General features: G+C 40.4%; 2 protein-coding genes across 4 annotated transcripts in view; one reads left to right on the forward strand and one right to left on the reverse strand.

Moving 5' to 3' along the window:
* The window catches only part of LOC113568809 (NLR family CARD domain-containing protein 3-like), a 17,887-nt gene extending 13,758 nt beyond the window's left edge, over window positions 1-4,129 (reverse strand). For 2 of the 4 annotated variants that reach the window (XM_081711961.1, XM_081711919.1), the window contains exon 1: window positions 3,698-4,129. The gene's annotated coding sequence lies outside the window, so the exon portion shown is untranslated. Of the gene's footprint in view, window positions 1-1,926; window positions 2,240-3,697 lie in introns of all 4 variants that reach the window. The other 2 variants (XM_081711885.1, XM_081711830.1) reach the window with 2 other exon arrangements.
* LOC145656919 (NACHT, LRR and PYD domains-containing protein 3-like) overlaps window positions 1-13,464 on the forward strand; it is a 486,221-nt gene that overhangs the window by 312,387 nt on the left and 160,370 nt on the right.

The following is a 13,464-nucleotide window of genomic DNA, read 5'->3' on the forward strand; positions in this document are numbered from 1 at the left end:
AGTGGACCCAAGTAGTTCACCACATTTACAGTACACTATAGGTGGTGGTATCTTTGTCCTTAATCAGTGTACATCAGTAGTTCACTACATTTACAGTACACTATAGGTGGTGGTATCTTTGTCCTTAATCAGTGTACATCAGTTGTTCACTACATACACGGTACACTATAGGTGGTGGTAACTTTGTCCTTAATCTGTACATCAGTTGTTCACTACATTTACAGTACACTATAGGTGGAGGTACCTTTGTCCTTAATCAGTGTACATCAGTAGTTCACTACATTTACAGTACACTATAGGTGGTGGTATCTTTGTCCTTAATCTGTACATCAGTTGTTCACTACATTTACAGTACACTATAGGTGGAGGTACCTTTGTCCTTAATCAGTGTACATCAGTAGTTCACTACATACACGGTACACTATAGGTGGTGGTAACTTTGTCTTTAATCTGTACATCAGTTGTTCACTACATTTACAGTACACTATAGGTGGAGGTACCTTTGTCCTTAATCAGTGTACATCAGTAGTTCACAACATTTACAGTACACTATAGGTGGAGGTATCTTTGTCCTTAATCAGTGTACATCAGTTGTTCACTACATACACGGTACACTATAGGTGGTGGTAACTTTGTCCTTAATCTGTACATCAGTTGTTCACTACATTTACAGTACACTATAGGTGGTGGTATCTTTGTCCTTAATCAGTGTACATCAGTAGTTCACTACATTTACAGTACACTATAGGTGGTGGTATCTTTGTCCTTAATCAGTGTACATCAGTTGTTCACTACATACACGGCACACTATAGGTGGTGGTATCTTTGTCCTTAATCAGTGTGCATCAGTAGTTCACTACATTTACAGTACACTATAGGTGGTGGTGGGAAAAGTGAGGCTTTGTGAAACACTGAGATGTTTGAAGCAGTTGTGTTGAAAATTGTTTCAAGGTTTCAAAACTGTAGTAGACTACTGTAGTGGACTGGTATGACTGGCGCTGGTTGGCTTTATAACTGTGTTCAACCTGGTATGTTGGCCAGTACACTTAAAGCCATACTGAGTTCAAAAGTGTAATAACAGGCAAGAACTCTGATGTTACAGAACTGTGAAGTAGAGAATAGGTTACCCAATATTATGTAATGCTATGAGATCAAGTCTGTGTCACCAATCTGTGGTGTAAAACACAAATACAGAGATTACTTTAAATGTCATTGTTGTTTGTAAATGACATCATGCACAATAACAGAAAAGGTTTACACAGTCAATTATAATGTCTATACTACGATCAATGTAACTGGTACTTGGGTGCCATCTAGTGGCGAATCTCTGGAACTGATTAAATGACTTGATAAAGAAATGCTGTAGCCATGACTAACATTTAAATTACTGACTTAACATCCCAAACTCAATGACTAATAGACAAAGGAAGTACAGCTGATATGAAACAGTATTACCAGAGGAGAAATATGCTAAAACATGAAAGTGAAACTAAATCTATACAGAGAGCACATGGAGTAACGTGTCTACTCGTTAGTAACTGTAAACGCCAACTAGGGTGTGGCCATACAGACGAACACACACACACACACACACACACACACACAGAGACATTTGGGAGGAGGGACCGTATTATGACAGAGTTCCTCCCCAATGGCGTGACTCCCGGTGCCAGCCTATCGGGCTACGGCCCCGAAACCAATGCCGAATGGCAAGGCAGGAGGACCGAGCGATCTGACATGGGCCAGCGCAAGCAGGACAGCCGGGGAAAGGACAGGGACCAGGACGACAACAGACACAGGGACAGACACACTGACAGACACAGGCACTGACAAAGGGGGACAAAGTGACTGACACAGACAGCGTGATGGGGACAGACATGGTGACAGGGACAGGCTCTTGTAATCTGCAGACGTGATTTTGCTGACCGAGGGAGGGTACCTATGGAGGACCTCCTCCACCGCCATTATGAGATCCTCCCCATGGTCGAACTCCGAGTCCATCCGCAGACTAACATCGTTGCACTCCCCGTTCCTCTCATAACCCGCAGGGTAGTAGAACCCTGTGGAGTCAGACTCCGAATACTGGACCTCACTGTATCAGCCCCGGTAGTCTGGAGTGGGTCCGTAGAACTCTGCAGAGTCCAGCCTGGGACCACACTCAGGGCCCTCCAAGATCCTCCAGTGGCAATTTAAGGGCAAATCCTAAATCAGAGTCCTTAGGTAGTCCAGGGTCAAAGAGCTGACACGGAGAGTATGAGAATACATGATTACAAGACAAGGGCTAAGATACACGAAGGTAAACAGGTGAAGCATAACAGAGACTACGAAACACAAAGGCTAAACAAAACAGCTTAACAAAAATGAAGGCTTTGAAATACAGATTCAAATAAACACACAAGCATGAATTAAAAAAAACAACCACATAAATGCAATGAAGTAAACAACAACAACGAACAGTCAAAAACTAAGGGAACAAGGCAGCGTTTAAATACATGAACTTAAGTTAGAAACGATGGACAGGTGTAAGCAATCAAACAAGGGTCGGAGAAAACGAAACTAAGGCATGGAACTGAAATACACAAGACAGGGAAAACATGGAAGATGGAAGATGGGAGCGACTAATCGATACATTTATTTACATAAAACAATGAAGACATAGCATGCAGGCTATGAGTGTTAAACATCGACAACAATCACACTTAGAGAAAAGACTTATATACACGTACATTAACGATACACAACGAGGAGCTGGTGTGAAACACATACAGACGAACAAACACACACACACATGCACAGACGTTTGGGGGAGGGGATGTCATGACAGTGTGAATATACAGCACATCACTCCTGTCAGTAAACCAGAGGATCTCTCTCTACACACACTTTGTATATATTAATGTCACTGTATCTATAACTACTGCTCACTGGATGTCTCTCACTAGCCTATCAGTTAATATGTCCTATCAATAACCTTCTATCTAGACAACACTGAATCTCTCTGTCTCTCAAATTCTCTGTTCTCACAAAACCCCTCAAGGTTGGGGTGTGTTTTCTTGACTTATAAGCATTCATAGAGTGTGTGACTGAGACAGATGTATGATCAGGTGTGTTTCAGACACTGTCAGTCAAAGCCAGGAGCAGCAGGTACTGTATAACACCTATAGAAACACAAGCTTAGTTCACCTGTGGTCACGTGACATGGCCGTTTTGAGCCACACTTCGGATCAGCGTTTCAAACCGCTGCGCTTCAGAAACTCGAAACAAGCGTAGAAACCTCAGTGTCGACCGTCCCATCCTAACTACAGGTAACACTACAGCTAATGAACTATACAGGGAATCTGAACTGTCCACTGAGAATGTGGACAACACTAAAAAATGACTGTAAAAAAAAACACACATCACAGCGGCAACTTTACGTTTAGACCAGAGGAGTTTTAACTGGTACGATTTTACGACGTTTACAATAACTGACAACGTATATCTGACCCCGTTCAATTATTTTTTAAATATGCGATCGTATTGAGCGTTCGCCATTTTAGTGTCCGTCATTTTAGTTGTGTATTGTTAACTTCACCAGGACTTTAATCTTTAAATTTAATCCACTTTTGGGTGAACCTACGATTTAAACACAGAACTATGTACTTACAAAACATGTTGTTTAAACTGCATCGACATTTAACAAATAGAATGAACTTACCGTGAAATATTTTTAAACGCGCGTATCGCCAATCCGCCCAATTTTCAATAATGGCGACAGTTCAAAAAATACTTTCGTTTTCTTGAGAAAGGTGAGAGTACAGGAACACCTGGGGGAAAGTAGAGGGCGGAGCACATGTCAATCATGTCAATTTGCACCCCTGCGTGTCCGTCGAGGCCGAGGACACGTCGCAGCCGCTGCAACACAGCGTACATGTGCCTCTGTTTGTGTGTATTTGCGCCTTCCGAATGTGATCTGTAATACTATCCCTCGATGGGCTAGTTACACTCACTCTAAGCTCCTCAGAGACCCAGGATGTAATCCATTTTAAAGGCCCAGTTACTCTCTCTCTCTCTCTCACTCTCTCTCTCTCTCTCTCTCTCTCTCTCTCTCTCTCTCTCTCTCTCTCTCTCACACACACACACACACACACACACACACACACACATACACACACACTCTGGATGGATGATATAGTAACAATCTTGACATCTGCAGTATAAGCAGGTTTTCTTATTCTGTTTGGGATGGTCTAATGCGTAAGATACTAGTCTAATACGCTAATATCTCATCATGCCTCACAAGTCTTGTTGTTGATTAATAAAAAGTGATTGACAAAACTCTGTCCTGATTATCTTTTGCTATCAGAGCTTGAACAGCTTCGATCATTGTCAGAGGTCCAGAGCAACTGCTGTAGGAATGAAACACACGTGAGGTACCTGCTATCGCCATGGCAGCTCCTGTTATAGCCAACAGTTTGGCTATAGCCAAACTAGAACAGAAAAATAGAGATATCTTATGTTTTTTTTTCTTTTTTTTAATTTGTATCAAATTTTAGAATTATAATTGTGAATTAAAATGTGCTTAGTTGCATTTTTCACATGGAGGTGTTTTACTCTGGATCTGTAAAACTTCTTGTGTGAAGGAGAATGCTTTTTTATTACATGTGCCCTCTCAATAAAGATGACTGTATCTGTCTCTGGCTCACTAGTCCAAGGGATTAACCCACTGGTTAGTCCCGGTTCACAAGAAAAAGATCTTAAACCCCTCAGTTAGTCCTGACACACTAGTCCAAGAGCTCTCCTGGTTAGGTGTGTGGCATAACAGCGATGCAGCACAGTGTAAAGAATTCCACTGTCACAAGATCCCAATATCAATATCAATATATATATATATATATATATATATATATATATATATATATATATATATATATATATATATATATATATATCCCAATATATCAATATATGTTAAATTACAAAGTTATTCACAAAAACATGCACACTGGGATATGTTGTGCACCTGCTGTGGAACCTAAAGGTTAATATCACCCCTCCCGAAGTATACCCATACAGACCACTTCATATCCTCAATGTTGATCGCCAATTCCACACGTACTAACACAAACTTAATCTTTTACAGACGCCACACTACATTTCTAAGAAATAATGTCAATCAATACAGACGTCATTAACATAGAATATTAACTGGGCTGTGCAGAAATAAGCTGAGATTCCAGTAAGTAAGCAGTTGAAATTGTGTGATCACGTTAGTTTATTTGGGAAATTCTAAAGTATTCATCACCTTTCAGGAAAGCTTAATATTTGACTCCAAATATGAAGAACATGGACCACATCGGAATTCGTAGCGCATCTTTAAAATCCAGTGTGGTTCGTCTACCGCCATCTATCGGGCAGATGGAGGAACAGCTCCACAGGCGCTGGTTTGGAGTCTTGAGCGAGTAGGACAGAAGTGACCTGCAACCTCATAAAGCGCTTCAACTGTCGCGCGTGAGGAGGGCGACGAGGAGGTGGCGCACGTAATCGGGGAGGTCGGAGGTGTTCTGGACACGCGCTGTGACGTGTGTCTGCAGAAGCACGTGAGCCGCTGCATCCGGTTTCGGTGAGAAAGATTCTAGAACACGAGTTTTACACTGAGATTCAGATCTGAGAAGAGTTTATAGACTCAGATTTGATAAGAGGCGGTTTTAATGAGCACCCTTTAGGGCTAAAAATCACATCATATTTATAAAGATGATTGATTATATATTTGTATTTTGTTTTAAAATGCCTCAATTCATGTGTATTTCATTTAATATTAATCCACTTAAGGAGGATTTTAGTTTTTTTCCCCTCACTGTTACAGTTTTCTTAACGCAAGCTAAAGTATTAATGAGAATATTATTAACCTATATATATATATATATTGTTATTGTTAATAATATTGTTAATCTATATATATAATCTATATATATGGGGCAAAATGACTTCGGGTCTCCCTCACCTGTTCCCAGCCACTGGGATCCCCAAGCTCACGTTTGTTAATGCTGTCACTATTGAGTGTAAATGTCATTATACTGGTCCCAGTCAGAACGTGGTGAATTACTGGTCTCCTCTCTGTTGAGTATAACTGTCATTATCCTGGTACCAGTCAGATTGCTGGTCTCCTCCCTGAAGCAGCAGGTGCCCTTTACCGTGTGGCTGGCATGGAAAACCCTCGTCCCCACAGTGGAGTGGATGTTCGTGGTGAGGGATGAGGGCGAGGATGCTGGCAGTGCCCTCTTGTGGATGGAGGACCCAGAACCCCAGGCCAGTGTCAGAGACTCTTGGGTAGAGGGTTGCGTACCTGTCATGTACACCGACCAGCAAGAACACGAACCTGTACTACAGGTGCACACACTACAGTAACACTCACACCTGTACTGCAGGTACACACACTATAGTAACACACACACTACAGTAACGCACACACACCTTTACTGCAGGTACACACACACACCTTTACTGCAAGTACACACACACACCTTTACTGCAAGTACACACACACACCTTTACTGCATGTACAAACACTACAGTAACGTGCACACACCTTTACTGCAGGTACACACACACTACTTAAGTACACGCACCAGGAGGGCATGGCCATACAAACAAACACACACACGGAGACATCTGGGAGGAGGGACTGTACCGTGACAGTTAAAAATTCATTTAAAAAATTGATTTATGGATTATCTAGTTTTTAATACTTTTAATACAAATTTTTAATACTTTATTGTCTAATGAATTTGCTTTTTCTCTGAATATTAAAATACTTTCCTATTCAACATGTGCTCTGTGGTTTGCTTAGAAATCACTTTAAGGCAGGGCATTAATAGTTAGGTTCAGAAACAGCTCCAGGGTCTTGATGATATAGAATACTCCGCCCATTCTAGTCACTACTGTAGACCTGTACCTAGACTTTTAGAGGCTCTTGCCCGAGTGATTATGTCAAGGTCATGATGACACGTCTTTCACCACTAGGGGGCAGACTCAACATACCTATCCGGGATATTTCTTCATTCTCCAGTTACATCACCGGAACGTATACGATTATACAAATGCAACAACGTCACATAAAATATTATGTGTATTGGAGATGGAGATCCTGCCAAAAGGGAGAATGCAGCCCTTCAGGAACCCAGGACCAGCTCTTTAAAATAAGGCTCCACCCCTTTCTCCACCCAGGACCAGCTCTTTAAAATAAGGCTCCACCCCTTTATCTACCCAAGACCAGCTCTTTAAAGGGATGTCTCCTGCCTCTTTGTTTCAAATATCATAGCAGTAGAAATACACCAGTATTATGATTTTCACAAAAAAATGTAGTCTCTGTGCTACAAGTTAACACTTTTAACCTTTACAAAAATATACAGGTGAAATATATTCTACTAAACATTTTTTAAAAATAATGCTGACTTCTGCTACCCATAAAATTAAAGCTGGCAACAGCTAGTCTAGTCATGATGATCTGTGAATATAGCATGTAAACACTGGGTAACACAATGAATTAAATTTTCAGCCACCAAAACATTTTCAAATTATTCAGTCCAATCCTGGTATGCTGTGCTTCCTCTGTGACAGGTAGCCAATCAGCTTTCAGATCTACCACAAGCACAATGACACAGGACAACTGAACATGCTGAAAGTACCAAACGTGACCTCACAGGTGCTCACGCTAAGCTTGACCCTAAGCCAGACCCAAAAAGCACCCCTGAAACATGTAAAGACATGAAAAGCATCTATTGTTTGTACTAGGAGATAACAGATTCACTGGCAAGGCTTCAGAATCCCTGTAAATATATTAACATCTTTTTAAACATCCAGCCATGCTGTATTTTATCAATGGTTCAGCACATAGTGTGATGGAAGCAGTTCTGAGGGTATGTGTACATGTCTGTCTGTGTCCAGGTAGCTCACCTGCACCTAAACAGCAAACAGTGTTTTTTAACCACATGATAGCCTGAGGTAGGACCAACTTCCCTTTCTGCTGTTACACTAGTAGCCTCAGTATGGTTAGTACCAGCAGCACTTATTAATGTTGGTGGTACTACCTGTACAACTGTGTCTGTTACTGCAAAGCACACATGTCTGCCCGGTCTGAGGAATCCTGGTTCTGAATAAGGAACAGTCAGATGCAAACAGGAAGGGAAATAGCATGAGTAGGGCACAGAGCCAGGGAGCACAACAACAAATGAACACGGGCAGGTAGAAAGACGGACAAAGGGCATGGTGGGAACAGAGGTGATGGGGCACCTGTTACAGAGTCCCTCCCTAACGAGCGTCTCCTGTGTGAGGCTACGAAGTTTGGATAGATAAAGGGGGGTGAATGAAGAACTGAGGAAGGTTGGGGAAAATGATGATGAGCTCACTTAAGAGAGCAAAATGGAAACTGTGAATATTATTTACAATTTTACCAGGTAAAAAGAATCATTAAAACTTGAACTGGGGCAAAACAGAGGAACAAACTCTTCTCATTGCTCTGTTTTAAGACTCTGGAAAACTGGAGGAAGACCAGAAAAAAACAATGAGACATATTGCAGGAATTTGGTCTGGCAAAGAAGACAAAATTTTAGAGAAAGGGATAACCAAGAGACACTAGTACATTCACCACTACTGGCCTTGTGCCCAAACACTGAAACCCAAGACTGATCACAGGCAGTGTATGAGCTGTAGGTACAGGTACCACTGGTGACCCCTAATTTGCCACAAGCAGTATTAGCAAGTCTGTGCAGGGGTCATGGTGTTATAACCATGGGAGTCCAAGTCTGACATGTAGTTCTGGGGCCTTGATCAGCAACAAAGAAATCTGTTCACCTAATAAGGTGAGGGGCTGGGTTTGTTAGGAGACAGCCCTTGAGCCAGGGCCCAGGCCAGAGTTAAGAAATGCTCTAAGGTTTGTTTAGGTTGTTCTCTGAAGAGATGGTTCCACTGAGGAACACCCAGAAACTGAAGAATGAAGGTTTAGGGTCCTCCACAAGTCTCCCACCCTGGCTTTCTCCAGTAGCTTTTCCCAATAGTGGAGGTGACCTAAGGGCCCACAGTACACACACCTGGATGCAGGAGTAACACTTCAGATCTTCTAGGCATGTGTGACCCAGCTGGATCAGCAGGATGAGGGTGCTGGAACGACCCATCAGGACTTGAGACACCGGCTTGCACTGTTGAGGGGGTGCTATGACTATAGAGTTTGTCCAACTGGTTGTGAAGGTTCAGGGTGCACTCTGTGAGGTCCTTGAGAGAAACTGGGCCCATTGGCCCTGCTGATCCAAAACAGCACAGAGTTTATTTAAAAGTTTAACATGTTTTTATAAAGTATAAGGTCAGAATTTCTATTTTTTGTTTGTTTTTACTGTAATTCTACACAAAGGGCCTGGTGTTCTGTTTATCTTTCACTATTGCAAATCTATTCGAATGTGATTAGCTACTGTGACAGTGCTGTGCAAGTCTTTTATAAAAGTACACAAAATGGACTTTAAAGTAATGAATGTTGACTTGTTTTCTCCTCTGTTTCATTTGTAGAGTAGTAGGAGTGTTTTATTTTCTGATGCATAGAAGGAACACCTTTTCTCAAGTTATCATCTATCAGCAATTTCATGTAGCATATTATTGATAATATTATGCAGTTTAATGTCTTTAGTTGTATGTCTTTCATGAATATAGATTGGTGTATTAAAATTGTAATTGTGTGCTGATAGTAAAACATGGATTTATTAGAAGGTTTCTTACTTCTACATACAGTTTTCACAGTTGTAATGTGGGTGACCATACTGACTCTGCTCTGTAGGGGACTCATGTTTCTGGAACTCTCTGGCAGTTGAAGGAAAGTAATTAATTGCATCATTTTAATATAGTAATCTTTTGCATTGGGTTACAGATACATTTTTAAATCAGATATAATTTTCAGATAATCAGTCCTTTGTAAAGGATTATACTTTAATGTGACCTTCCTTACACTGGGAGCCAATCAAAGCAGGGGGATGTGGGAATGGTCTTTGTTTATGCAGATTACAGCCTGGGGAGAGAAGCTGAGAGGTGTAGAGTCCCTGTTTACATTATTTAAATGTGCCCCTCTAACATACCATTTCCTAATATCCAAAGACTCCATTGTATATCATTGAGAGGAGGCGTGTCTGTAGTTCCTAATATCTAAAGACTCCGTTGTATATTAATGAGAGGAGGCGTGTCTGTAACTCCTAATATCCAGAGATGCCTTTGTATATTAATGAGGGGAGGTGTGTCTGTAGCTCCTAATATCCAAAGTATAGTATAGTATATCTCTATACTGCATTATAAAGGACCCAAGTTTATGATCACAGAAACAGGACCATGTTTTATATCTATGCATCTATAAAATTATACATTATACATTTGCTATAATATTTTAAGAAAAAAACTGAGTTTTTTAGTCACCAGATTTTAGTGGAACAGAGGAATATGTCACTTTTAGGATACACTTTTAATAGGCCTGGAGGTTCTGTATTCCAAGCTCACTGTAGTGTTTGGCATTCTTGTGAGACTTTCTCATCATGGGCTATCAGACAGGCAGAAAACAACATGGCTGCTATATGGGTGCAACTGCTGTTTTTATTTGGCTAGGTAGTTATTAAACACCTAAGAACATAATGGAAATAACGAAACATAAATTCAGAATGGAACTGCCTTATTCACTGCAGGATGTTGAGTCAGTATGTGGTAGGGTTGGTGGTGGAAAGAAAATTGAGTCATTGCTGGTGGAATTGAGAGGTCATTGCAAGCTGCAAGTTTCTCAGTATTCTTTAATACTTTAGAATGTTTATTTAGGTTTAAGGAAGAGATTAAATCAACAAATCTCACATTATTGATTATTTAGAGTTTTCTGAACAGTTTGATATTGGCACAACATGTCCAGCTGGAAAAATAAAAAGTTCTTGCATCAGGAAATTCCACTTTTGCTCAGACACACTGCATTCCCCCTCATCACTGTAAACCTGTGTGGTAGAAAAATGAGAGCATATCAAACACAGTCAGCCTTATGCATGGAGTAGTAAAACTGAGTTTATTGAGTTCTGTCCCCTGTATAACAGAGAAAGAGAACTGACTCTCAGTACAAGTCTCCCTCCCCTTATACACAGAGAAGAAAAGAAAGAAAAAAGAAAAAACAGCTCCTACAAGGTATCTGAACTTTATGTTTTGGTTAGCCTGAGCGCAGGTGGGGTCTTCTATCTCTACGGTTGGGACAGTCTTCTTCTATCTCTATGGGTAGAACAGCATGTGAGCCGCTGATGTCCTTGGCTCTCACGTCTGTCTACGAACTGTTATGCTGTGACTATAGAAACACAAAGCAAAGTAAACGAAGCAAAGTAAATTTCCACAACAACCTGCTGTTCAGGCACACTGCATTCCCCCTCATCACTGTAAACCTGCTGTTCAGACACACTGCCTTCCTCCTCATCACTGTAAACCTGCTGTTCAGACACACTGTGTTCCCCCTCATCACTGTAAACCTGCTGTTCAGACACACTGCCTTCCTCCTCATCACTGTAAACCTGCTGTTCAGACACACTGCCTTCATCCTCATCACTGTAAACCTGCTGTTCAGACACACTGAATTCCCCCTCATCACTGTAAACCTGCTGTTCAGACACACTGCGTTCCCCCTCATCACTGTAAACCTGCTGTTCAGACACACTGGTTTCCTCCTCATCACTGTAAACCTTCTGTTCAGACACACTGGTTTCCCCCTCATCACTGTAATCCTGCTGTTCAGACACACTGCATTTCTCCTCATCAAAAATGTGTATATAGTAAACATGCTTGTAATGAAGTCAACCGAATCCAGTCTCAGTCCGCCACCTAGTGGTCTCCTTGCTCTATGATAATGGATTCAAGACATCCACTAATTGCCTATCCCATCATGAGATAAAGCAGGTGCACTATGAAAGTGAAAGTGCTTGGGAAAGCAAAGGGGAGGACAGTCTCCATGACTACATGTCCAACATGAGCCATTAGAAGGGGCTTCCATGGTACAAGATCACCTACTGAGAGAAACATTGAGTTGACTATTATTTATTTCAGTCCATCAAATCTCAACTTGTTTTATCATCATTTGACCTGAATCCTCTTCTGTAAAGGTTGATATTCTATCATTTGACCCACAAGCTTGACAATAACTGCACAGTCTCAAAACAGCATTTTTTTCTACATGAGCACAATTAATGATTCCATAAGTCAAGTCAGGTTTGTCAATTGTATAAACATACAGGAAATTAATGCACTGAAGTATTTGTGGTCAGGCTCGGGTGACTCCTCTGCAGCAGTATTGACATTTATACATGTAACTAATGACGAGATGACAACAATACACTAAATATAAACAGAATATATAGAATATACAACAACAGAGTAGACAAAATAAACAATGTGACTTCAGGAGTCGACAAAATAAACAATGTGACTATTGAATATATTAGCGAAGGGTAATCTGTAGATAAACTACACACTGTATATTAATAGTGACTATGTGGAAATGTTCAAGTAGTAGTGTGCTAAAATATAATAATAGTAGTAGTGATAAAGTGCCACAGTGAACTGATACTGGGAAGGACTAACTGTTTCACATCCTGTTTAAGAGCCTGATAGCCAGAGGACAGAAACTGTTTATCAGCTGGTTTGTTCTGCGTGTGTGCTGCGGACCCTCCTGCTGGACAGCAGCCCAGTGAACAGGCTGTGTGCTGCATGGTTACTGTCTAGCTGAATCTTAATGAACTAATCATGAACTAATGAGTTAGTGTTATTCATCATGAATTAATATATTAGTAATCATTTATCATGGTTACTGTCTAGCTGAATCTTAATGAACTAATCATGAACTAATGAGTTAGTGTTATTCACCATGAATTAATATATTAGTAATCATTTATCATGGTTACTGTCTAGCTTGATCTTAATGAACTAATCATGAACTAATGAGTTAGTGTTATTCATCATGAATTAATATATTAGTAATCATTTATTATGGTTACTGTTTAGCTGGATCTTAATGAACTAATCACGAACTAATGAGTTAGTGTTATTCATCATGAATTAATATATTAGTAATCATTTATCATGGTTACTGTCTAGCTGGATCTTAATGAACTAATCATGAACTAATGAGTTAGTGTTATTCATCATGAATTAATATATTAGTAATCATTTATAAGATCTATCTAAGCTCTCACTTTATAATTATCTGATCATGAATAGATCCCAAAGTCAGATGTTATGCTTAATTGGGTATTTAAGTGTTATGCTTAATTGGGTATTTCTTTATTAGATAATGAATTGTGCCATTGAACACATGTAGGAACAATGGAACTGCATTTAGTTAAAGTAAATGATCAGAATGTTGTTAGGTTACTGTGTGTAGGGTTTGGAGTTGGGGCTCCAGAGGCTTTAGGTGGCAGGTCATATTTCCTAGAATAACCA

Source organism: Electrophorus electricus, chromosome 1, assembly GCF_041902795.1.
Source record: "Electrophorus electricus isolate QZ-2024a chromosome 1, ASM4190279v1, whole genome shotgun sequence".
NCBI classification, from domain to species: domain Eukaryota; kingdom Metazoa; phylum Chordata; class Actinopteri; order Gymnotiformes; family Gymnotidae; genus Electrophorus; species Electrophorus electricus.